Source organism: Euprymna scolopes, chromosome 24 (genome assembly GCF_053919585.1).
Source record: "Euprymna scolopes isolate OS-2025 chromosome 24, ASM5391958v1, whole genome shotgun sequence".
Lineage (NCBI taxonomy): Eukaryota > Metazoa > Mollusca > Cephalopoda > Sepiida > Sepiolidae > Euprymna > Euprymna scolopes.
The window spans coordinates 47,246,256-47,272,294 of record NC_136505.1 but is presented as its reverse complement, the minus strand read 5'-3'; positions in this window follow the sequence as shown (position 1 = coordinate 47,272,294).

The window sequence follows — 26,039 nt, the reverse complement described above, 5'->3', positions numbered from 1 at the left end:
ACAACAATTAATAAAGATGAGAATAATAGTCCGAAATAAAAATAAATTAATCTATACTGTCATTTTGTAACGCTGAAACTTTCCTATTTTCTTTGATATAGGGATATATGGATATATCTACGTGAGTGCATTTCTATGTGTATGTATACAGACGTGGGTATAAATGGTTGTGTATGAAGGTCTATTTATTATGTGTTTGAAAAATGTAAGCCTGCGAGGACTGTAGACATATTATACGCGTGGGTCTTTATTATTAGCCAGAGTTTTGACTATGAATATAGTTTTGATATGCCTTACACTTTGATAACCGGAGCCAAGATCGCTTGGCATTACGCGTCGTTACGATCAAAGCAGAAGATTAATATAATATGTGAATTGAAAGAAAAAATAATTTTTTTTTTATGCCCAAAACTAATAAAACAAATTTAAAAAAAAACAATTTATGTATCTTTACCTTCTTTTTCATTTACTTCCATCTTTAATATTCACTGTTTCTATTCTGTATCCTTTCCTGTGTAAAATTTTGATAAAATATTTTGTATACAAAGCATTTAATAATTATCTTATTCGTGTCTGACTATTATCCTCATCTTTTTTAGTATTTGTTTCACGACGTTTCGGTCAACTATTCCGCTGGCTTTCGTCAGGCACTCCGAATCTCCTAACTCCATCCTCAGTAATGACTGACTTCTATAGTTGTTGTCGTCTCACTAGGTTTTTGGTCAACCTATGAGTCTGGCCCGCTTTGCCCGTGGCGCAGTGGATAGGAACGTTGAATTTGTACGGTTCCAGGTGAGCATTGTCTGAATATAGCGGTTACAATCCTACCCAAAGGCCGCGAAAGGCTTACTTGGCCAAAAACCTGGAGAGACGAACACAGCTATGGAAGGCAGTAATTGTTGAGGATGCAGTAAGGAGATTCGGATTTCCTATCGCGTCGCGGTTATCACCTGACGAAGGCCAGAGGAATAGTTGGCCGAAAAGTCGTGAAAGAACAACTAAAATAAAAAAGGTGTTAATAGCCTGCAATGAATAAAGTAATAAATAATACTCATCCGATTAATGAATTTCAATTAAATAAAATAATTTGATATTTTTAAATAGAGTCTCTATGGATACTCGGCTTTAAAACGCAGTATTTATGAACACAAGAACAGCAGAAACATATATGTACATATGTAGTAAAAAATGTGTATCTAAATAAACATAGTATATATATATATATGTGTGTGTGTGTATATGTGTATGTGTGTGTTAGGGTCTGTTTTCCATAATAGAAGCACTGGTTGAGTTTGAATAAAATAAATGCGTATTAGATACGTTAGAAGCCAAAACAACGCATTGTTACGAAATAAACAGATATTTATTTTGTTTGTAATTTATATTAAAATATGAATTTCAAATAAAATAAATATATGTTTATTATGTAATAATGCGTTGCTTTGACTTCTAACGTATCTAATATGCATTCATTTTATATATATATATATATATATATATATATATATATATACATATACATATATATACATATATATTACTTCTCATCCTTATTCCACTTTTCATTATTTTTTATACTAATTCACATTCTATTTAATATAAGTTTATTTTATCCGTATTTTATTTTTTATTATTTATATTAACATTCTTATTCTCTCTCTCTCTCTCTCTCTCTCTCTATATATATATATATATATATATATATATATATAGTATAATAAGTAATAACATGATAAATATCACAAGAGTGACCATACAAATAAAAAGGAAATGTAAATTCGAAATAAAGGAAAGGTTAATACGAAGAAAAAGATTGAGAACAAAATAAATAACACTAATGCAAAAAATACAATAAGAGTAAGAATAACCCTTATAAGTAAAGAATAATAAAATATGAACAGGAAAGCCCCCCCCCAAAAAAAAACAATAAGTAGAAAAAATACACACAAGCGTATAAAAATTACAAAGTAAATAAACTAACAATAAGCATAAGAGAATTCGGAACAAATATAATAGAAAATACGAATAAGAATAAGAATTAGGACAAGAATTAGAATAAGAATACGAATAAAAGAATAACAAATACAAATTGAATAGGAATAAGAATAAGATCAATCGGAATCAGTATAATAAGAGAAATACGAATAAGAAGACTAAAATTAAAATAGAATTTTAAAAAATACGAAAAAGAATGAATGGGGATAAAAGTAGAATAAGAATGCTTAGAAGAATAATAAAGAATACAAACCAAAATTACAATTAACTTTTTGGAAGAGTGATTCCAATTCGAGTTCATACAATGGTGACACCAATTGAATACGAAACAAGACATAAAAAACGTGAAGACAAATAAAGGAATGACTGAAATTACTTTATCTGGCCAAACCCAGAGAGAAATATTCAAGCACAATTTTAATTAAGTTCGATTAAATACTATAAAAAAAACGACCGTATCAATACAAAGTGAAAACGCACTCAACACATTTTTAATAGGATAGAATACTTCGTAACTGTATATCGCGGAGAGAAAAATGTTGGATTATATATTCATAGCTTGACGAGTATTATATGAATTGATACGTCCATGAAGGAGCAAACGTAATCTAGTCTATATCAGCGAATATAAAATCCTCTTCATAAGAACTACCTTTGAGAACGAGGGCGTTTTTATTTTTGTCACATGTGTGCTGAAACTTATAATATCTAGAATAGTTTCTCTTTTTTTGTAATGCTACTTTAATTATGTCCAAATAAATATTGTTAGAGATTATTATTTTTAAAGATTCGACAGAGCTGTAGAAACTAAAATGCGATACAAGAATCCAAATTTACGTCTCGCAAATCGTTCACGAAAAACACCCGTCTAGATGAAACCACTGTCAATAATTTTCCCTACTCTTTATCTGTGCCTATACCAAAACGTGGATTCCATGAATAAAGCTTCTGTCGTCCATTTGCCTGCTTTCCAGCTGACTACAACTTGGTTGTGTTCAAGTCCAACATAAACAAATTCTTGATGAACCTTTCCCTTAAGAAATCCAATTTACAAAATTCTTATTACTAACAATTGCAATATAATCCCATTGACTACTGTACAATCTATAACTTTTATCCCCGAGTTGCCTCCGGGCCTTGATAAGTTGTGACTCCTATGTAAAAAAAAGACAGCGTGAATAATTGAGATAAAGGTGAGTCATTGTGACATTGGTACCATCGCAGCTACAAACAAACAAGAATAAATAAATCCGACTTGGTTTTGTTCTGTTTTAGTAAAAGGCATTTAATCACATTATTTTCCAAATAATGCCTGTTATTTGGGGGTTTTTCTTGTTCATTTCGTCTGCCATAAGATTAACAAACCTCCATCCTCTCGACACTAGCTTAAAGTCTTTCGCCGCCACCACAGATCCACACATCTATCCCACCCGGTCATGTATTCTTTCTCTAGCCGTAGCTCGCCATTTCCCGTATTCGACTTCACAGGTCCATTCTTTTCGACGCGCACTTTGCTTCTGCCTTTTTCTTGTAATATAAGCCTGCGCACACTTGCTAATTTGCATATTGCTCGAACGGCTGCTGCTGCTAATACTTTCGCTAGCCATCTATTTTTCTGCTGCTGATGATATTTTTACACACGCTCATACACGCTCCATTACATCATTGATACATTGCTTTCTCTCTCCACATTTTGGATACCAGATGCCTGGCAGGTAAGCCGATTCCGCCTCTCTTCATTCGTCACTTACTCACCCTTCGTCGTTACGTGTGTCTGTGTGAAGCAAATAAGGGTCGAACATACTTACATATCTGTTACTCAAACAACAACTACCAAAAGCAGCAATTATTCTCCATTTGCCAGAAACATTGTTCATGAAATATTAGTAGTGAAAGACAAAACAGTGGTGGCGGTAGTGTAAATTACAAATCTATTATAAAAGAGTAGATGCACGTATGCATGCGTGTAAATAAAACATTTAACCGATAAACTCTTAAACTAATTGTCACATAGCACTGTAATTAACAGGATCTAGTAATTATGCACAAAGGATGGTTATAACGAGTAACCCATTTGTTAGAGAATGGATGAATAACTGGTACAGAAATATGTCAGTTAGTTTAAATGCAAAATGTTTATTTCAACTTATCGACATAATTATTTTTCTTTCTGGGCATGCCAAATTCAATTCATTTCTTCAAGTCTTTAATATGAAATCTTTCTTCCATATCTCTCGAAAGATGTGTCTGTAGGGAACGTGGCTAGAGCGCTAAATGCATATAGCATATAGGTAAATCACTGTCAGACTAATAGAATACTAATACTTCCCAACTGTCAATAGCTTAATCAAACGAAACCGCACTTACCTCCCCCTACTTCTCCTCTGAAACTAGAAAGCTAAAAAAAAAATGATTGAATAAAAAAGCGATAAAAACATAAATAAAAAATAAAAATGACAAGAGTCCAAAGGAAATTAAAGTCGCAACCAGTAAAGGATATACAACCATAAATAACAACATAAGATATCCGAAATTTTAAATCAAGGTCAATAAATAGCTGCCAAGCTAAAAAAAAAAAATAAAGCCAAACACCTCCCAACTAATGACAGCTTAAACACGGGACACGATACTTCCCCACCCCTACCTTCCCACACCACACCTCCAAAAACACCCTATTGCTTACTTTCACAATGTATGCTATTATTTTTTCAAAATGTAGACCGCACCAAAATATCTTATAAAACCAATGTAATCTTGACCCCCGCTTCAAAACCGATTCTCATCTCTGATGTGAATTGGGATTCCACTGCACATATGTAACTAATAATGTTTGCATAATAAACAGACTATATATATATATATATATATATATATATATATATATATATATATATATATATATATAATCAGTAGTTATTGTTTTCGAGAGGTTAAGTAACCAATAAAGTTAAACGAGGTTAATACAAGAGGGCTCAATACCGAAGTAGAGCAGAGTATACTCTTTATTTGTTTTTGCATAAGCAGTAATATGTTGGTACACAGTCATGGGCATGTTTCGGTCAGCTAGTTAGCAGTAACTAGAGAAATGTTCAGGCGATACAACTAATACGAAAGCAAATTTTTTTTTCGGATAAGCTGTATCGTCCGAAGAGGTCTCTAGTTCCTGGTAACTAGCTGACTGAAACATGCTTATGAATGTGTGGCAAAATGCTACTGTTTATGTAGAAACAAATGAACAGTATATATATATATATATATATATATATATATATATATATATATATATATATATATATATATTTCTTATCCTCTCTGGCTATCTACTCTTGAGTGTCGATAACTATTAACTTTATTTCACCTTACTGTACTTTTCTTTCCTTTTCGTATTCTATTGTTATCACTATTGTGCGAATCCGAGATGGAATTCTGAGTTCGAGAAGCGGTTAATAACGTTATTTGCACTTGTCGTAAAGGCGTGCGAGGTAAAGTGGTTTTGGCCCAAGAACTTGCATATAAATGCGTTTCTCTGCGAAGTGGATTAAAGCCAGGATTACCAGTTGCAGTCTCTCAATCAAACCCTCTATTATTCTCTCCCTCTATTTCTTTCTCTTTTTCTTTCTCTCATTGTCTCTCTCGCTCTCTTTCTCTCTCGCTCTCTCTCTCTCTCTCTCGAACTTTTGCTATCATATCTTTCTCCCACTCGCATGTCTTTCTCTTCATTTTATTACACGATTTTCTGTATATTTCTGCGCAGGTAGCTGCAAGAATTCGACCGTAAGTAATTTAGGGAAGAAATGGATGTGTAGACAGTAAAACAGACATACTTAGCCGTCGATATATTCCTACTGGAATAGATAGGTAGAATTAAATGGAAACGACTACATGCAATCATTCAATAGATAAGATAGTGAACAATATATATATATATATATATATATATATATATATATATATATATATATATATATGTCTATGTATACACATAATACAGTTAAACCCCGGTATGCGATGCCCCTAGGATACGGGGTTTTTTTCAGGTTACGATGCAGAATACGATATTTTTCCGGCCCCGTGTTACTGTATTTTCCCTGCCTTACGCTGTTATATATAATGTTATTCGATTATGTGCATGTGTATTATATACTGTGCTGTATTTGGTTACTAACTTTTAATGCCGTATTCCGAGGTTCTACTGTATATATATATATGTATGTATTTATGTAGATTAAATAAGTTGTACATGTGACAATAAATATATTTATAAATGTATATGCTTATACATTATATATATAATGTATATCTACATACATATACATGTGTGAAAACACACATAATATACATATATATATATATATATATATATATATATATAAATATATATATATATATTTATAGTAATTTATAAAATATATATGACGATTAAGCTACACTGAATATTCCGCGTTTCATCCACTCTAGGACTTTTCAGGTTTATGCGCCTTATAGCCTAATCGCCATATATATTTTATAAATTACTAACTAGCTCTACCTACGTATTGAACAATTTTGAAGTAAATACTTAAAATTTAAGCATAAATATATACTTTCGTATATTAATTTTATGTGAGTAAATGAAGTAGTTATATATATATATATATATATATATATATACGTGTGTGTGTGTGTTTTCACGATTTAAATATCAATCAAAATCATTTTCCATGTAAAGATACTTCACAAAGTTTTTATAGTTTACAATGTTTCAATTCTATAATTATTTACATCGTAAAATGATAGACAATTTATAACCATTAGAGTGGTTCCAGAATTTTTTACTGGCACACAAAGAAGAAATGCAAACAAATAAGAATGCTAAAAATCACAATTTCCAGTGGAAAACGAGTAAACGTCCTAAGCATAAATAGATTGTGAACTTCCTCGGTAAAACAAATTATTTCCGGATTCCAATGTATGAACAAAAAAAAGAACGAGGATTAAGAGATAAGGAGATCGAATGTCTTCAATACAACGTGATATAATTCTAGACGACTCATATAAAATGGAGATAAATATTAATTTCAAAAGTTATTTGTATAAAAGAACAAATTAGATTTTAACAAAGAATAACTTGATCCCAATTACATTTACAAATCACTCAAATAGTGGCAAGTGATATTAATTCACATATACACATTACCACACTATAACACATAATTAAAAAAAAACAGATTAGCATTTACTATGCATGCTTTACTAGCAAAGAGACCGGACATTGCCCGGGATTTAATGAAGATCAACAAACGTTTTACACTTCCAACATTCATTAATTCATTTTTATTTCGGACTATTATTCTCATCTTTATTAGTTGTTGTTTTCCATCTTTTATTTGTTTGTTTATTCACAACGTTTCGGCCAACTATTTCGCTGGCCTTCGTCAGGCCTTCGAATCTCCTAACTGCATTCTCAGCCATCACTGCCATCCGTAGTTGTTGTCGTCTCACCAGATTTTGGCCAAGTAAACTTCTGGCACGCCTCGGGTGGGATTGATACCGCTATCTTCAGACAATGTTCATCTGGAACTGTAGACATTCAACGTCTCTATCAACTGCGCCACGGGCCCCGAAGGGTGATCAAGGTTGGATTCTTTGATCTTATAAATCCACGTTTATTTATTATCTGATCTTCCATAGTGGGGTCTGTACCGATTGGTATATATATTATTCCTTAATTGGATGAAAACAACAACTAATTAAGATGAGAATAATAGTCCGAAATAAAAATAAATCAATGTATATAATGCTCATCTCAAAAAAATGAATTCCAATTAAGGAATAATATATACTTCCAATATTGTCCCCAAAATCGATGAAATCGCACAATCAAATTGATTGATTGCCATTTCTAGCCGTGAAACCATCGTGATGTGGCGAAAGAAATATCCACATGCCACCCTGCAGTGCTTTGTCGACAACCCAGTGCAATCTACGTTACACTTTAAAAAAACATCGTTTTATTTTATAACATTATTTTTATAATAACTTGAAATATACTTTAAAATGCAAAAGTGAATTATCAGGATTCAATTGTGCTCTAAAACAAAACATCTATTTCAAAGCCACTGTATTATTAAACAACATGCTGTCCATACCATGCGCCTGGCACTTGTGCATGCGTAGTCATAAAAAAAATCTGAAATGCATATGTTAGGCTGTATAAGGCTGTTATCTTTGATCAAAATCCTATTCTTCCTTCTTAAATCGTATTTCTTCGATTGCTGATTTTTGATACTTACCGAAGTCATTACGATAGAAAACCTATCTTAGAACACTTCCACACATGTAAAGTACGTTTACCTATAATCTATATAAAAGACGACCCAGTAGATTCGGAGTCCATAGGAAAAAACTAAGACATACACAGAAAGTGCCTCATATATATATATATATATAGAGAGAGAGAGAGAGAGACAGACAGACAGACAGACAGAGACAGAGATAAATAGATAGATAGATAGATAGATAGATAGTGATATATATTGAAGTTAACCTGTGTAAATCAACGCATGTTTTGTAAAAAAAAATCCAAATGAACTGAACCGCGTTTCAAACGGTTGCATATATATATATATATATATATATATATATATATATATATACTCATACATACATATATACATACATACATACATAAATACATGCATAAATAAATACATACATACATAAAGTGGAAGATATAGGGGAAAATCATTGTTTATAAATTAGAAATTATTACAAAAATTGGATGCTCGATATGCCGGTTAGAGAAATCAGAGGTTAATAATATTCAATGTTGGAAATAAAACTGAAATATGTATTGCAATGCTTAAATGAGGAGTTAAATAATAGTAAAACAATAATAATAATAATAATAATGAGAATATTAATAATAATATTAATAATAATAGTAATAATAATAGTAATAATACTAATACTATTGATAATAATAATCATAATGATAATAATGAGAATATTAATAATAATAGTAATAATAATAATAGTAATAATATTAGGAATAATATTAACACTACTGATAATGATAATAATAATAATAATAATAATAATAATAATAATAATAATAATAATAATAATAATGAGAATATTAATAATAATAGTAATAATATTAGTAATAATACTAATACTACTGATAATAATAATAATGAGAATATTAATAATAATAGTAATAATACTAATACTACTGATAATAATAATGATAATAATAATAATCATAATAATAATGAGATTATTAATAATAATAGTAATAATGATAGTAATAATATTAGTAATAATACTAATACTACTGATAATAATAATAATAATAATTATAATAATAATAATCGTAATAATAATGAGAATATTAATAATAATAGTAATAATAATAGTAATAATATTAGTAATAATACTAATACTACTGATAATAATAATAATAATAATAATAAGAAGAAGAAGAAGGAGAAGAAGAAGAAGAAGAAGAATAAAAAGGACAATACAAAAATAATAATGCCATTAATAATAATAATAATAATAATAATAATAATAATAAATTTAATCCCGTATATCTACAGAGAGTGGTACTATAGTATATAGGGTTTGTAAGGGGGAATGGGGAACGCACTCATTTCTACACCTGTGCATGTGTGTGCGCGCGTATGCGTGCTCGGAAAATAGAACTAAATATGTGTCGAAAATTAAAATATGTGGAAGCAAAAAAAATAAATAAAATAAAGTAAAAGATCTTACGGAAACAAAAACTTATTCCTAGTGGGGAATGCTAAGCCGTTCTTCCACCGTGCATACTAACTCTACCCTGTGTCATGTGGTAAAATGTCTTTGGTTGGTATAGATTTAGCGGTCGAAAATCTTTATTGAGACCGGAGATGTGGGTGTTAGAATCCACAGAGTGAATGAGGTAAATGTTGCCAGTGAAGAGTAAGACTCCAAAGTCTACATTTATTACTTTTTGTTACTTTAGTCACAAAGACCCTGAACCCTTCCACTCCCCCTTCTTAGTTGGCCTTGTGCCTAATTTTACTTTCTTGTGAATTGATTGCATGTTTTATGAATTTATTTTGTGAAGTGTTGTAATTTTTTTACCAGAAATAAAATCTAAGTCTTAGAATGAATTTCTTATCTTCTTTTTCGATGTATACGAAAGTTTGAGGCTGTAAGTATGCATTTCACGTTGTCTATGCTGTGGTCTGGGAGGGTATAGTCCATTGCTAGTGTGTGCTGTGTGGATTTCCTTAATTGTTTGTTTGTGGTTGTATGCATCGTTATATATATATATATATATATAGAGAGAGAGAGAGAGAGAGAGAGGGAGAGAGAGAGAAAGAGAGAGAGTATGTATTTTATATATAGAGAGAGATAGACAGACAGAAAAAGAGAGAAAGAGAGAGAAAGATACATACATACACTCATACAAACAAACATACATACATATATACATACATAGTGTTTATTATATCTATCTAATGAGTCAGGTTAATTGTTATTACTCCACAAGTATTAATCTTTCTGTCAATGGCAAAAATATTTGTCTCTCTTAACTTCTATTTACTAATGTTTTGTATAGGGTGACGTACCTTTTAGTAAATGTGTCGAATTAATAAGTGTTCACATTTTAACACGTGCGTGATTCGAGAACTTTTTCTATTTTGTATTGTGTGGTGGTTTTGTTTTATTATTCAATTTAAATTTTCGGGTGTTTTTTTTTCATAAAGTAAATTTATGCGCTGTAAACAACTGATTGGTATTTCACTTATATAGTTTAATAGACATTAAAATTTGAAATATAATTATTTAGAGTACATGTTTTTTTAAGGAAGCTTATTTGTCAAGTGTATTGACGATAAGCGAATATTTTGTAAAAATATTTAATAATAAACCGGTTTTCTTTGTATATATACAAATATAGATTTATCTATACGATTCGTGCTTAGTTATTTACAATGCGTTGATTCAATGGTGATGAAAAGATAGTTGTTATTTTAAAAGCCAATTCAGTTGGAAACGAGATTTGGCCTTGTCCAACGCTGTTTTATCTCTATCGCTCTTTCTCACACACACACACACACATACATATATATACACATACACAGACATATATACATATACATGTATATATACACATGTACATTTATATGAATATATATATACATATATATATATATATATATATATATATATATATATATATATATACTAGCAAGGCTACCCGGCGTTGCTCAGGACCGTATAAGACAATGAGAAAAATTTTGAACATGCCTGTTATTCTTAGGATACAGGAGTTTTTTTATATCTATGTATCATTTGCCATCTCGGGCAAAGGAATATTTTCCCTACCCTAAAACTGGTATTACACAAAATATGTATGGAATTATTGTATCTTCATTGGACAGGAAGTTTACAGCACGTATGTGGTAAAAAATTTTACCTATACATGTATATATACACATATGTATATTTATATGCATGTACATATGTGTGTGTGTCGTTGTGTGTGCGTCGTTGTGTGTGTGTCGTTGTGTGTCTGTGTGTGTGAGGCAGAAAGCGAAGCGATTTAAAGAAAGAGAGAGATTGGTAACTGTTATGTTATTTCTAAATCACATTTTGTAATGTTATTAATAACTAGAAAACTACACATAGATCGAAAGAACATATGCTCCAAAACAAGTTTTCGTAAGATGGTGATTATTCCAAACAGAAATGCATTGGTATCCAAAGTGATTTCTTTTGTGCTATTTTAGATCGATATTCCTATAGACATCGGAGAAAGTTATTTCGCGACAGAGTTCAATATTTTCCAATCATCTTCCAATGTCGCTTCCAATGTCGCTTAGTTCCCTAGCGTAAATAAAGTTTTTTTTTTATTCTCCATTTTACTTTGCCTTCTGTTTGCTTACTTGTCTGTAATATTTATATTACTTATCAGGTTTGAAGTGACAGACGCAGAACATTCCCGCCCCCTCCTTTTTTTGGATTCCTTTGATAGTTAAATAGTTTATGGTTTATCCCCTTGACTTTCTTTGAAAAAGTTGAGGAGTTATGCCCCCTTTTTTTGCTTAGAGGTATTTAAATAAAGGATACATACACTGTTTAGCGCCGCATTATTTTACAAGTTTGTCATATCAGAATCCGCTTATACACACAGTTATACAGTGAACACTCTTTTCTCTGATTAAAAACGGCGTTGTTTCTGTGAGGCGTTACTTGCTAATTCTTTTCGAGTCAAACTAGCATTCTTTATGTGCGGAAAGTTTTCATGTCGCAACAGTCCTTTAATCAGCCATAGGAATACATTGAATTTCCAGGCATCAAAACTATGTATTTATAGGAGACGTTGCACTCCGACGTAATTTACGGTAGCAATGAGACGACTATTATCGAAGAAATAATGTGTAAGATATTAAGGCTCACCATATGTGTATGTGCGTGAATGTGCGTGGATAAAAACAGAGAACGGAAACCTAATTAAATATGGTAGGAAATCATTCAATATTATATTAACTGGTTTCGTTTGGACTAATGAACGTCACGTGGAAAAGGTGGATATTTTAAATTAATGATAGAAGCTGTATTAAAAAAATCATAATGATCGGCGCTTTGCTAATTTGAGAAAAAAATTATCTGCACATATACAAATACACACATATATATATATATATATATATATATATATATATATATATATATATATATGTCCAAACGTCGTTAATTCACGACTCGTACAGCAGCTGCCGATTAGCGTAATGGTTAGGGCCTTGACTGTCGTACAGGCGGTCGGGTTTCACTTCTGTCTTGAGGTAGTTGCCTGTCTAGCCGCACTGATGAGCTGCGAAACAGTACAGTAGGTGGATGACTATATATATATATATATATATATATATATATATATATATATATATATATATATATATACCGGAAAATGTCCAGTAAATAAAACATTGTTTAGTTAATCGTTATTTTTATTTTGCATTTTTTTTTTTTTGCATTTCCATACACCAAAACTGATAATAAGTATCACTAAAACATCGGCTGGGTCATGTGCTTCATTTCAGTACCTAACTTGACTGGGTGGATTGCCTGTAGGCTGAGACAAACCGCGTCACACACACGCACACACACACACAGTAAATCGAACTTACCAATAACTTCCGGTGAATACCGGAAAATATCCAGTAAATAAAACGTTGTTTAGTAAATCGAAATTTTATTTTTGCATTTCCATACACCAAACATGGATATAAATATCACTAAAACATCCGGTGGGTAATAAGATTTATTTAAGTACCAAACTTGCCTGGGTGGATTGCCTGTAGGCTGAGAAAAACCGCGTCACACACACAGAGACAGTACCGAAATTTATAATAGGATATATATATATATATATATATATATATATATATATATATGAGTGTGTGTGTGCGTGTGTGTGTGTGTGTGTGTGTGTGTGTGTGTACTAGCAAAAGCACCAGTCGTTGACTGGGTTCAAAAGCAGCCTACAGAAAATGGACTCTGATTTATGAAAGTATGATAGGTTATGTAAAGGTAGGGTTGTAAAGAGATAGCTTCAAATTTGGGGGTATCAAAACCAAAGCAAAATATGATGAAAGTAAAAATAAAATAGATAAACCCCATAGTTTATTATACTATACCTGTTCACACTGAAACACTTATCACAATATTCTGTGGATCTATATAAGAAAACCTTGTTAAACTTTGCGACATATTTCCATTCTATGGAGGTCAGGCGCGAACGAACACCCTATGATTTTATTATACCATATTTTTTTAAATTGAAACATAATTATCAAAGTATACTTACGCAGATAGATATGAAAAGTCTTTATTGAAGTTTGTACCTATTTCCATTCTATGGAAGCCAGGGGCGAACGCAGACCCCACAATTTTATTATACCATCTCTATTTAAGTTAAAACATACTTATCAAAGTATTCTTATGTACATCTATATCAAATACACTTGTAAACGTCTTTTTCCCATACTTTGAGGACCAGGCGCGAACGCAGACCCCACAGTTTTAATGAACCACCGTTCTGCTAGATCAAACATACCCATTCCTGTGTCTCGATACATCTTCTATCATTATATGTAATCAGTTTTTTTAAAATAGTCAACCATTTAGGAGCCTATTCGTGACCAGACACACACACACACACACACACATTCAGCTTTATATTATATATATACACATATAGGTATATATATATATATATATACCTATATGTATATATATATATATGTGTGTGTGTGTGTGTGTGTGTGTGTGTGTGTTTATTTGTTGGGAACGCCTCCCCATTATTAGGAATACTGAACTATTTCATAACTATTCCAGCCCCTACCGTATATGTGAGCAAAAATATAAATCAGATTCGTCTGTACTCAGATTTCTCAACGGATCATTTTCTCACACACTATTAACAAAAGCTGAAAGAGAGAGTGAGGCAAGATCATATTGTCTTGGAGCTTCTATACTTCTTATAATGCCCGATGATACCAAGAAAACAATTAAGAAAATGTCGCGCAGATAACACTAGCGATACACTGCCACTGGAGGAAGTACCGATCGACACTATTCGATAAATTTGATCTCGAACCTCTTCAAATAGCACCTGAGCGAAATCAGTCGGTTCGGAAAAGAAAAGTAACCACCGACTATTGATCGATCCTAAACGTAAGAAGTATTAACAGCTTTTACAAAAAAAAAAAAAAAAAAAAATACTTGGGAATAATTTGGGAATAATAAACTATTCCATGACGTTACTTTCGTCCATGACGTTACTTCCAAGGAACTTGCAGCGGTTATGAGAGAGTCTATGACAGACACGCGATGTGGGTGGTCGTTCACAACTAGTCCTGCCATGAGCAACGAAATTATTCAACTCCCATTTACATGTATTTTGTTAATGCATATTTATTTAATTGTTCCTGTGTCTTTCTCGTCATTTATTCAGCCATTAACACCACAACAATATAGTTAAACTGTGATGCCGCGACACACAGAAACATTCACACATACATACAACTTTGGAATCACCCAATGAAACAATTTCATCTGTAAAATAATAGTAAAATATGGAAGAAATTGTACCTGTATAACGTCCGAATGTTTGTTCAAGTCGGCTTCAAAACTATGAATGGTAAAGAACATGACAATTTCCTTTGGTTGGTTGTTTTAAGAGACACGGAGAGAAAAGCTGCCTTTTTTCTGTGGAAACGAAAACGTTATACCGTTTACGCAGAGACATAGATAAGACGTTGAGATTAAAAAAAAAAAGTTCGAAAGATATACAAGCTTTGTTCTAAAAGTATAGCCATTTATTTTTTACTAAAAAAATTTAAGAACTACAAAGGCGCGAGTGGTACCATTTAAACGAGCGATCTTTTGCGCTACAGAATTAATTTTTTTTACTTCGTAACCACCATTCCCAATGTACGTTTGTCAGTAATTACATTACGCATCTTAGCTTCTGACGCACGTTTATGACTGAGGTTTTTTCTTAGCATCTTCCACCGTCAATATCTGCAATATAGAGATGAAAATTTTGGTCACAAATACGTAAGTTCAGTGATCATAATAATGCTATTAAACCGACCCATTAAATCCTCGCCCAATTAACCTTTTCGCCAAACTATTTTATCAAGTTCTAGTCCACCACCTTACAGCTGCTAAACATCTGTCTGACCACCAATAATGATTTAGGCAAGCCGGTTCAACTGCAGATATTCTAACTGTAATCTCTTAAAGATTATACCAAGCACTGGATTAGTCAGGAAAGAGGAGGGCTGTAGCCCGTAATATATCTAAGGCTTTTGACAGGGCATGGTACGACGGTCTCATGAAAATAAAATCCTATGGTATTACTGGACGAATGCTTAGCATAATTAGATCGTTATTAAATGAGAGAAGAATCCAGGTCGTCCTTGATATGTGTACGTCCAAAAATATTGATATAAATGCGGGGGTTCATCAGGGATCGATCTTTAGACCATTATGATTTCTGATATTCATAAATGACTTACCTGATAAAATTGTCTCTGAGATGAGTATATTTGCTGACGACATTACGCTCTATAGCAGGCATGTGGAGAAAACTAATGAGCACATATCTAACCCTAGAGGAAGACCTTCAGTCTGTAGTGGAATGAGGTCACAAATAGATGGTAACATTTAACGGTGACAGGACAAAACTCGTTTCGTTTAATAATTACATGAAACCTTACCAACCAACGACAGCTATGGCTAGAGATACTTTACCTGAAAGCACTTCGTTCAAGTTCCTTGGCTTAACGTTCACTGGAAACATGAGTTGGAATAGATACATCGAGATCATTGTCAAGGCTGCTGCAAAGAAGGTGGCCTCTCTATACCGTGCTGGAAATTTACTTACGCCTGAAAGTATCCTGTACCTCTACAAAGCCACTATTCGCCCATGTATGGAGTCCTGCTGTCACATTTGGGATGGCGCATCAGCTACTAGTCTGTCGCTCCTGGACAGGATCCAAAAGAGAGTCGCCAACCTAATAGGTACCGAACTGTTATCTAAGCTTCAGCCCCTGTCCCATCGACGAAATGTTGCATCCCTCTCCCCGTTTCACAAGTGTTTCAATAGTGGATGCTCTGACGAACTACAAACCCAATTATCTCCACGACGAAAGTACACCCGATAAAGCCGACAAGCGGCGAAGTCCCAACTCTACACAGGTGAGATCACTAGATGTAAGAAAGCCTTCTACTCTAATAGCTTCTTCTCCAGAACTGCAGGACTTTGGAATTCTTTTCCAGTTTCCTGCTTCCCCAACTGTACTGACATGCAGTAGTTCAAGTGTAATGTGAACAGACACTTTGCTGCTAAACTCCCTACATTGTACCATAGCAACTTAGGTCCCTGTGAGTAGCCCCTTGCATCGAAGTGGAAACGTTCCTTATTTGGGGTGAAATTGTTATAATTTTTTTTTATATGCAGAAGAAAAATAGGAGCCATTACTTTTTGTATGCTCTTCGTATTTAGATTCGTGTTAATGATGTTGCTTGCCAAAATTTGAACCGTCCGTTTTCTTTGCTAGTCAGGTGGGGAAAGATATTGTTTTGAAGCCGTTCTTTGAACGTAGCCTAAGGAATCCTGTTACCATTACGTTGGCCAACCATGGAAGCTGCATTAGATTACGATATTTTTTTTTTACGATAAGGGCCGTAAGTTTGGCTGCCATGCTCAATAAAATGTCGGATGTATAGTTGACGGTACGCATCGGTGTCGCTCTTGCTTTTTACCGATGTACCATCACTGTAGATTGATATGATGTCTACACTTACCTTGCAATGTACTGACTGTACCGATTCTAGGCGAGTTGAAGCGGTTTCCTTACAAAGAAGAAATTTTAGGGAATATGACATTCACAAACGGCCCTCAGTCATATGTATACTTCATCAGGGGACATGACAAAGTTAGGTTTCTGCAGCTGTTGCAGGAAGGTGTCGAAGTCTTTCTACATACAATTCCTTGTGTTTCCACATGCTCATCCATCTGGTACTAAGCAGGCTCAAGTTGCTTTACTTCAGTGATCTAGCGAGAACCGGTGCGTCAACGTGATTATGTCGTATTGCAATGCATGATCTAAACTCATATGTCAACCAACAAGGTACAAGAAATATAAAATGATTTTAATTTATTTCGCAAGAATGTGTTTAGAGAGCCTAAGTTAGTCCTAAATCCAACCCCTAACTTGTCATATGTACCTCAAACCCTATACCGTCATCCGAACTCCTAACACTAACTGTAGGATGTGAGATATTTCAGCAAATTATTCAATGTAAAATCGCTGAAGGCTGAGTTAGCTATTCGTGGTAGTATACGAGCAAAAATAGAAACGTGTACAGTGTAAATATTTATTCTCTGGAGATATACAGTAAAAGTAAACGCATGTTGTGCTTAGAGTAACACCTTGCATTATATATATATATATATACACTTGTGCCCGATATTATTCATACCCCCCCTTGAAAATTGAGTTTATTAGGTGTAACTTTGTAAGAATTTATTGTTTACGTCCATATTGATACATATTCTTAATAAACCTCTTCTGGTCATTTTCGTCATTTTAGAATCTCGGGATACTTGTAATAAAAGAAATATACAGCTATTTATAAAATCTGCAATGTTCAAAAATAATCATACCCCCTTATTTTTTCAGTATTAATCGAGTTTCTGACTGTTTGTTTCTTGTTTGATTCTTATTTTGAATGCTTTTATACAACCTTTGATTAATTTCATTTCGTTTTTTGCATTTTTCAGAAATTAAAATGATATCAACTGAAAACCAATAAAAGAATAAAAATTATTAGAATTGGGAAGAAAAAAGAGTTTAGTAATGATCTTAGGACTAAAATTGTGAATTCACATAAGGATTGTTTAGGTTACAAGTCAATTTCCAAGAAATTTGAGGTCCCTACAGCAACAGTACAGAGCATCATCAAAAAATTCCAGAGCCACCACACAACAAACAACTTGATTTGTAGAGGAAGGAAACGGAAACTGTCTGCTAGAGCCACCAGGAACATTGTAAGAAGTGTTAATGCAAATCCAACCACCACTACTAAGGACATTTTAGAAAATCTGGAGTCTTCTGGCATAAAAATATCAAGGCAAACATTGCAAAGGACTCTGCATGAAAATGGTCTGAAAGGAAGAAGACCACGAAGGACTCCACTGCACACCGGAAAACACCTTGCAGCACGTCTAAAGTTTGCTAGGGCCCATGTGAATTCTCCAGAGTCCGTTTTCTCAAGTATTTTGTGGACTGACGAAACAAAAATTGAATTGTTTGGCCATATGGATGCTTCTTACGTTTGGAGGGAGAAAGGAGAAGCTTACAACCCAAAGAACACCATACCCACGGTGAAACATGGTGGTGGTAGCCTAATGTTTTGGGGCTCCTTTTCGACTAGTGGTCCAGGTAGTTTGATCAAGATAGATGGAACCATGTAGAAGGAGCAATATTTGGAGATACTCCAGAAAAACATTAGACAGGATGCGGCGAAGCTCCATTTAGGACTAAACTGGGTCCTTCAACAGGATTATGATCCAAAACATACTGCCAAAATAGTCAAGAAATGGTTTGAGGATAATCAAATTAATGTTTTGGAATGGCCTAGCCAGAGTCCCGACCTGAACCCTATCGAAAACCTCTGGCACATATTGAAAACTGAGGTTAAAAAGCGGAAACCTAGAAATTTGAGGGATTTGGAGTACTACTGCATTGAAGAATGGTCAGAAATCAGTGTTGATGCTTGTAAAAACCTTGTTGATAAATATCCAAAACGGTTACAGCCAGCTATTAAGAATAAAGGGCATGCTATTGACTATTAGTAAGAGAGGTATGAATAATTTTGAACTAGTGCCATTATTGTTTTTCTTTGTATAATGTTTCAAACTTGCATAATTTATTTATTTGTTGAGTTTAAATTAAATTCTTATGCTTGATTTATTGTTTGAAATCCCTTTAATATTGTCTACCTTCTGGTTTGAGCAATATTCTTATAGACATCTCAAAGATCCGAGGGGTATGAATAATATCGGGCACAAGTGTATATATATATATATATATATATATATATATATATATTTATAGAGATAGAGAGAGAGAGAAAGAGAGAGTGAGTGAGACAGAGAGATTTGTGATATATTTATTCTCACCGATTTCCTTTTTCTTTAATCTTTGTATTTTTTGCTATCTGATGTCTTCTTTTCTTTTCTTCATCCGTTTTCTTTTTGTTCACAATTTCAACATTGCATACTAAACTAATCTATTCTTTCTCTCTGAAATTCCGATTTGTTTTAATTCTGTTTTATCATGCTTTCTTGTTTTATGGCGTCTTTCCTGTTTCATCAAAATGAATTCGTTTCTGTTCAAAGCGAGGCGGCCAATTCTCATAAGCCACGCATGCACAATATACAGAAATACGTCCATCCATTGGCAACTATACGGACGATAGAAGCGAGAGCAGAATCGGTGCCGACCAATATGCAAATATCTTGCCGATAGAAATGAGTTCAAAGATATCTACCCGATTAGTCCGGGTTTTGATTGAATTATCAGAGAAACAAGGCCGTGCTTATAACCAACGGACACGAAAAGAAAAAGTAAAATAACGATGACGAGCACTGAAAATGGCGGATTTGTTCAAATTCGAAAAATTAGTTTCGACAAAATAGACATTAGAGTTTAGTTGAAAAATATGGAGTGCCATAATTTCATTCTTTTTTAATTATAACATTGGGTTTCTTCTTTTCTTCAATCCGGTTTTATGTTCGACCCGACACAATTTTCTGCGAGACTATATATAGTATAATAAACACGAAAATACTGAAAGTTTGGACAAAGGTGAGCTTTGTTCCTTATATTCAATTTTATTCGGATCAGTTTTTCATTGAATTTCTAAATCCATGCCAAGAATGAGGAATGATAGCAATAAAAGAAAGATGCAAAGATAAAGATAAACTGATGTACTTACAGGCAGGTACATATATATATATATATATATATATATATATATATATATATATATATATATATATATATATATATATATAACCTACATACACTAGTGTTTCATCCTTTCGGGAATCTTCAGTGCAGGGTGTCAAGATTAACACAAATCGAACGATTTGAACTTCACCAACACGAGACATATCTGTCTCCATTAGCGAAGACCGTATCAATTCGGCTACCATTAACCGCGTGAAATAACGTTGAATTTAAACATTTTAATTTTAAATGCTCATTTACGTCAGTCAGACAGTAATCGAATCGTTATACGATGATCTATGCATAATATGCATATATATATATATACAGAGAGAGAGAGAGAGAGAGAGAGAGAGAGAGAGAGAAAGAGACGAAATAATAATTTGTTTTTTCCATTCTCTAAACAGTTCTTGGTTCATCTTCGTTAGTATAGCGAAATCCGACAGCCTCCCCCCAAAAAAAATAAAGTTCATTAAAAAACCGTGATGCTGTTTTGTCAATTTACACCACAAGTAATGTTATCTACTTAATTGCCATATCACAGTTAGTTAAATATGTCTGGAATATTACATAAAAGGTATTAGCATGATTCAACGAAAAACTTATTTCGCCATGTTAGTATTTTTCATGTGTGACGTAAACTCAAGAGATATAACTCATAGTTTAAACTGGCCTAAGTTTGTGAGTTTTCAAATTTGAATCTCTTTTCCTTCTACGCGCACCTCAGTTAATATGTAATAATATGTAAGCTGAAATTGCTAGTTTCTTTGGAGACTATTTTCATTAATAATCAATTTTCTGTTGATTACTGCGATATTAATATTCAGTAGATACCATTAGTTTCACTTGAAATATAATATATCAATGTTTGAATTTAGCTACACTAACGAAGAAGAACACAGTTTTTTTTCAGTTTTTCACGGTTAGCAACTGATGGTCTTACAATTATATAAAAAGCAGCTAAAAATCATAGAAGCAAACTAATTCTTTGATTGCAAATGATTAAACCACTTACATGTAAAAGAGTTTTAAAGCAAATATCTTGAATTTAATTTTGTTTTATGTAGTGTAAATATAAAACAAACTCCCAAGATTTTATATATATATATATATATGTGCGTGTGTAATGTGTGTGTGCGTGTGTGTGTGTGTGTGTGTGTGTGAAAGTGTCTGTCTGTGAGTATGTGTGCCTATCTGCGTACATTTCCCTACAAAAGATTTGACCTTTGAGATCTCTACCAAACTCCTCCGTCAATTTTGGGTATGAACAATTGAAATGATAGGTTCCTTGGACATGGATCTAATGTAATAACTTGATTTGAGCCCAAAACAATAAATTTTAAGGGGTAATAATAGGAGTCAAAGTTTAAAAAATTGACTACGGCCGTCTTTACCAAATTAATCAAACAATTTCTGGTCTAAACATTGTAAATTTTACATAAAGGGTATTCAGAGAAGCCTTTTAATCGGTTTGGGTCGAAAATTTGAGCTACCAATATATAAGTGTATGCATGTATGTTGGCATATTTGCCTAAAACTTTCGATACAGGTGATGAATTTTCACAAGATCAGTATCGTTTTGAAGCTCGACCCTTCAGACGACAAATACCGAAGAATTAGCTAAAAACATTAATTTTTCAACCTCAACTGAGCACTTTTCTACAGGGAGGGGTCGCTTTTTCCACCGATATTTTCGAAAGTTATCCCCTCTTTTCGATTGTCTAGCCTTAATTTAAACCGACGTCACTTCCGGTTTTGGCGGGGGTCGTAACACCAAAAACGTCACGTTTTCCCTCGTTCTTTTCCTCCTTCGCGGTACAGGTTCGAGCCTGCCTTCCTACTACCAGTTTTTTTTTTTTTGCTCAACACACACCTTCAAACACCCGGGCAAAGTTGGGACGCATGCCAGTATATATATATATATATATATATATATATATATATATATGTATATATATATATATATATATATATATATATATATATATATATATAGTTTAGTAGTAATCCACTTTTTAGAAGCACGGAGTAAACGAAATTCAAAATATGAGGTTAGAAAGAACGACCACGTGCGTATCTGTATTTTTTTAAATAAACAAAAAATTATTTATTTAAGGGTTCCAATTTTCGGCTTGAATGCTGAATACTAAGAATAAAGGGAGCATTACTGTCTCCCAAACACCAGAGGATTTAATTAATTCGCAAAAACTTGTGATAAAAATGTATACATTTTTCGTTCATCAAGAATCCGCCTAGAGAGAGCTGAATATAAAACCAAACAATTTTTAAAAAGTAAGGTTTCAAATTTTAACCTAATAACCAAACCGTGTTTAAAGTTCTATAAAAATGTCACGCAATCTCAAAGTAGTGTGGGATTAGGATGTGTTATATTCAACAAAAGGAGGGTGGACCTGTAAATTCACCTTTGTCCGTTCGTCCGTTCATCCGTTCGTTTGTCTGCACTTTTCTCTTCTTGCCTTTTGTCTGCACTTTTTTTTCTCTTCTTGCCTTGAAATTTTTTTAAATTTTGCGCAAACATTAAACATGATATGAGTAAAATAGTAACCGAACAGATTTTCCTGGAAAACTCCAGTCGTCCCCCACAGGGGTTCCTTTCGAGTTAAAATGGCTAAAATTGACACTTTTTTTACCTATTAAAAAAAAAGTTGATGACTTGCATTTTTATAAAACTTTCGGAAAAGTTGTAACTAACTGATTTCTGTATCATTTTGTTTGTCTATACTTGGCAATAACTCTCGGGTGGTCATCAGGGGCTCTTTTAGGGTTAATTAAAACACTTCATTGCTGGTACTATTTTACCATATTTGTCCAACATTTTCTCTGTATGTATATTTAGCAGTTTTACACGGTGATGAACTCAAATTTTAATATGTTAAGGCCTTGGGGACTGTGAGGGCTTAATGGGAGGGGGAGGCAAATGATAGATTTAATCATTTCCTTTTTTTGCATGCAGCAGAACTCAAATTTACATATGTTAAAGCCTAAACTGCCCCATGTGTTTATTTTCACCAGGATTTGACGTTCCCTGGGATGTTTTGGGGCTAAATGAAGAGAGTAAATGTTGAACGTAGTCATTTTTCATGCCTCGTTCACTGTGCACTAACGTGCATGCTTTATTTGTTGTTTCTCACTTTGCATTCAAACAAATTGGACCAAAATAAATCTAATGTAGTTACACATGTGATAAAAAAAGTTCAATGTTATCTTTCCTGGGAATCAACTGCTAAACTCAGAACCCAACAGTAGGAAAGACTATTTAGATGAATAAAAGGTTTTGTATTTTTAAACAAATAACTCAATCGTGTATAAATCTCTTTAAAGTGCCCATAGTTTAGTGCAAAAAATTAGAATGATAAATATGTAAAATATTAATTGAAGTGTTCCAGCAAACTCTAAACATCATGTATTTAAAAGGGGTTGTGGTTTACTCTTTATTCGTGCTTAAACCTAAACGTAGAGTCCATGAACAAATTTTCTTTCTTAGAAATGCACGCCTGTCGAATTGTCTTCTGTTTTCCTGCTTCCCAGCTGACTACAATGTGGTTGTCTTCAAGTCCAACGTGAACAAGTTCTTGAGTCGTTCACCTTAAGTTAACAAATTTACCTAATTGCCATTACTAACAATTACTTTATTGTCTTATTGACTGCCGAACACTCTTTAATCCTTATCATCGAGTGGTCTCGGAGCCTTCATAAAGGTGATGCCTATGAAAAAAAGTTAATATTTTATAGTATAATCTTTAGCAACTACTTTGTCTTTAATAATTCTCATTTAATATGCCTGTAATTGTGCATCTTTGTGAAAAGATCACAAGAAAAATAAGGCTTGACTTTGTCTTGCAACAAACACTAAACAATAAAAAATGTCTATAAACAATGAAAAAATAAAACGGTGACCACAGACAAAAGATCTAAGTGTCATTATTACCAGGTGCACCCTTGTTGTTCAAGATGGTGGACTCGGTAAGCATTTTGAGAAAGTCAGCTGATTTAATTTTCGGAGAAAGCATATCTTTCTTGTTTCATTACTTTAATTTCTGCTTGAACACCTTTCACATTTGGAAACAGGAAAACATTACAGAGATGGGGTGCTGTGGTTAAGCTTTGTGCCTCTCGTTGACGGATTACTAAAATCAATCCATCAGTCTTTCTGTCACAGTATCACCTGACTTCGCTACATTAATCACGACTCCATAGCTTCAATGCACTTTATACAAACAGAAAATAATGTTATTATGTGGCTTACATATAGCTATTTATCTACTTCCCTATGTCAGGTTGGTGCTTTTATTGTTAGAGAATCAGGGCTCAATAGCACGGAACCCCTTTACTTAAGGATTATTCATCGTTTTCACGTAAATGAAGACCTAGTATACTATGAACGGGTTAATACCTTTCTTATTCATAGGTGTAGCCACTATCTGCAAATTAAGACCCTTTATCTAACTTATTTAAATACGTATAATACCAAAACGTATACAAATTGTATACGGTAGATTTTTTATGGATAGGGCAATAATGTAGTGTCATTGATATTTGGGTTTAGGTTAACGCATTTCAGAATTCAATTAATATTTATGATTAAGTATGAAATATAATATTAAAAGGTCTAGATAATAATTAAGATATACTCTTAAGTAGGAGCAAAGCGTGGTATCTGTTTTTACAATATACTTGATTTTTCTATGCTCAGAATTCCGTCTAGACTGAGTTATTTTTTTTATTATTACTTTTGTCTTAATCCAGAGAGTCCAATTTGTGGATCTTGATAATTCCCAAATTATTATTAACTTTATGTCTCATTCTTTACTGGTAAGCAAATAACAGTCATCACAAGTATAACATACGACGCAATGTCCTTTTTATTGTGGGCGTATGGCGTGATGTATAGTATTATATATGAGCAAAGTTACTTAAGGATAATGATGTAGATCCATTAATATTTTATGTGATGAACCCGACCTTCTCATTTTGTGTTGCTTAAGGAGTGGGATGGACGTTTGCGGCGTATTGTTTCGTTCCTGTATAATGAAACAATATACGGTACACGGCCAGGTTTGTAAAACTAGCTGCCTGAAAAATGTTGCCCACAACGTACCCATCAGCATAACCCGGTAGGGGGCACCGCATATTACATTGAGAAATAAAAGCATCTTTCTCAAATGTAGAGTTAATGCTTATGGGATTACAGTTCTTTGTACCTAACTATACGACATTTCCAAAAATGGAAAGTCTGCTCAATAACGACTCAAAATGATGCGGAGTATGTATTCCAGGCAGTTACGTAATCAGACAGTGAACCAGCAATTATAATCCGAAGTTAATGGTCTGAAAAATGTAAATAGCCTTAAATAGTATTTCACGCGTGATCGAATTACGAATACTTGCCGAGAGATATTTTAATTCCGGGTAATTTCATCACATGCAATAATATTTTTTTTTCATTTTTATAATCTCACC